The sequence below is a fragment of the Coptis chinensis genome, chromosome 1 (genome assembly GCF_015680905.1).
Source record: "Coptis chinensis isolate HL-2020 chromosome 1, ASM1568090v1, whole genome shotgun sequence".
Taxonomy (NCBI): Eukaryota; Viridiplantae; Streptophyta; class Magnoliopsida; order Ranunculales; family Ranunculaceae; genus Coptis; species Coptis chinensis.
The window spans coordinates 69241014-69244232 of record NC_141456.1 but is presented as its reverse complement, the minus strand read 5'-3'; the positions used below and the strand labels follow the sequence as shown (position 1 = coordinate 69244232).

Sequence of the window (3219 nt, the reverse complement as noted above, 5' to 3'; positions counted from 1 at the left end):
TTATAAACAAATCAGGAGAGAAGGACACAAAAGCAAATAGATTCCTATATCAACGACTCATTGTATATTTAGAACATACCACTTTTTACCTTCAAACATAGCTTCTCATAAGTCATACCAAACAACGTGTAACATTCATTCAATAAGTTCCTAGCGACTTTCCTTGATATATATATATATATATATAGAGAGAGAGAGAGAGAGAGAGAGAGAGAGCACACTCATGCTGCGTCTTCAAACCTTCACTCTACATTTGTCGCCAATAGGAAGAGTTTTAAGTGGAACCTATAGCATACAACATCAAATTTCAGCACAAAATCCAACCTTGAACTGAAATAAAAAGGAAAACACAACGGGTTTGATAATTTACTACGTTACCCTTTGGAATTTAGTAGGTGTCTTTCCTGGAATCACCAATAATAGTGTATTTCAATAGGGTAGCTCCAAGCCTCGAGTTGAAGAGGCTATCCTTAGCATTCCTCGTCTAATATATTTGAACCTCAACCTACAACTTCGTCTCCACTTCACATCAAATAGACCAATTGCTCCTCTATATCGAGGAAAAAAAAATACTTACCATAATGAGTTGATTAGAAGGGACAGGTTTTAGACTGTTCACATTTAAACATTGAGTGATTGAGATAATATTAAATAGTACGAAAATCCAAGGACTACCTGCTAGTATGCTACCATTTTGTTCATAGTAGGTATAGGAACAAATGAAGAGTCCACCAACGACCAATAGTCGATGTAAGTACACATTGCATACAAGGGTATGGCCGCGAAAGCGATGTCATATCACGACAAGCAAGCGGTGACTATGCCGCCAAAATCCACAAAAACAAAAAATGTCATAAAAAGTGCCAATAGCTAAGGAAAAGATAAACAAAAGATATTGACTCACCTACTTAATCATATACATACGCAAACGAGCAACTAGTTACTTCATGTTCCATAGGACCAATGAAGCTGGATAACAACAGAGTGATAGGAGAAACACTATTGACCACGATTTCAAGAGAGAAAGAGAGTTGTACAGGTAGAAGAGAGTACACACCACTACACCACAATACCGCAAGATCACCAAATCCACTTCATGACCAGTCACACCACCGCACCAGCCCACCCACCACCACACACTGCACACCACCATACACTGCACACCACCAGTTCACACTGCACCATCGGTCCACATAATTTTGTGGCATACTGCAGGGGCAAACTATATACGAGCCTACCAGGTCTAAACGGGCCAATAGATTCTCAAAGTACATACTTCAATCGTGTTTTGAGGGTCAGTCATTACAACTTCAATTGATTGTTGATCAATGGAATGAATATCCTTACCTTTATACCATGCCCGTGACCACGCTAATTGGTTATCCCGATGTCCGAAGTGTGGTCTCCAATGGAGATGCAATCATCCCCTATAAATTGTAGTTATAATTGAAAAAATTAGCTTCAATCTACATATTCTCTTAAGAAGTCACTGAGAAAAATCAACCAAGGAGAGCTATTTACCACTTCTGATGCTTGAGCGGTCAATAAAAACATGCTTAGATCTGTCTATATGGATACCATCCGTGTTGGGGCTGGTTTTGAGCACCGATTTTCAAATTTGTAATATGAAACCATTCTTCGATTGTCTTATGCCAATATGTGTATTTGCAATTGTTGATGAAGTGAAGATCTTTGAGATAACTATTGGAGCGAGAATATGAACTTTATAGCCTAACAACAAAAAATTCAGCAATTTTATCGAATTTATTAACAAATATTACTAGATCTGCGAACATATACCAATCAACATATAAATACTTACTCATTGGCCATTTTTGTGCAATCCCCGCAAATTAAAGCAAGCCGAGACAATTAGCTTTAAAATTGCCGAACGTGCTATTCCAAAACATATTAATGGGGCGTAAGTGTAAGTTACCTTCTTTGTGGGTCATTTGCAAATGAATTAGACCACCAATTTATACCCCATCCATCAATAGTTCCATAACCATCAACTATGAGACCAGTAACATGTCTAAATGCAAGCCATTTGCTTGAATCAATCCTGTCCCACGTTTCGGTATCTTGAGGAGATAATATAGTTCCAAGTATCTACAAAAGAAGAAGACGTAGTCGATCACCAATCAAGAGAAGTCTTTCTAACTTGACCCAATCAATAGAGATGAAATTGACCGATGCCATGTGATAGATTGTATTAGTTGAGTTTTCTACAATCACGGGTAGAATTAGCACACAAACTACAACATTCTGAGTTCTGAATATACAAAACTAGGACTTATTAAATAAAACATAAAAAAATCACAGTAGGATTAATAGGGAGAGAGGCGCATTTGCTATGCTCACTTGATTACTAAAGTCCACCATTTTTTAATAGCCAAGAGATCAAAACAAGATCTGCAAAGGGTTTAATTAGAAAAACTTCAAAAATTTTAGCAAGGTTCTAATTTAGATCAAACTATTTACATTATTCAAAAATATCAAGAGCTCCCAAAGTCTTGACCCATAATGAACAAGCAAATGTTAAAACAAAGAATCCGCTAGCACCAACCAGCCACATAACTACTAATAACACTATTTATACATCAATTTCTCGATGAAAATGTGTTGCATTAGAATAAATATTATTCAGTACCACAAACTTGTCTGGCTAATTCCGCAAACATATAAGTCTCAATCCTCAAAGACATTGTAATAGCAAGTCTGATTTATAAAATGCAAGTAGCTATGATAGAACCTATTTTAAGCTATTGGAAGCAACATGTAAGCACACACCCAAAAATTCAATACATAATACGTGACTTTAGCAAGAATATAATGCATGCGAGTACCCGAAATCTTATATTAAAAGAAAATGGAACAAACACGGGCATCTAAGCTAGAAACCATTTACCTAAACTGAAGCTACTAACCAATTAAACTCCCAACTCAAACTTGAAGTAATTGGGCATGAAAGAAATCAAGAAAGTAAAGCGAGTAACAGTGATTTTTGTACATTTTTCTCGAAATTTTTTGCTAGCAATCGGGATGACCTTAGTAAAATTGATGTCAATTATGTACATCAAATTAAAAAATGCCGAAATAGGGCTCATTAACAATGCCATCAAGATGTTTGTTGCTTTCTAAAACATAAAAAAGGACAATGTGTTTTTAATGGACACGATACCAATTCATTGACTCACTAAGTAAAGGTAACATGGGAAT

At 36.2% G+C, this 3219-nt stretch overlaps 1 long non-coding RNA gene across 1 annotated transcript; it reads right to left on the bottom strand.

Moving 5' to 3' along the window:
• Positions 1-236: 236 nt before the first annotated feature.
• On the bottom strand, positions 237-731 carry LOC147525074 (uncharacterized). The gene is made up of 3 exons (XR_015197727.1): positions 676-731; positions 379-550; positions 237-285 (listed from the first exon to the last, which is right to left on the bottom strand). It is a non-coding gene; the product is annotated as an uncharacterized LOC147525074 (long non-coding RNA).
• Between the last annotated feature and the right edge of the window lie 2488 nt (positions 732-3219).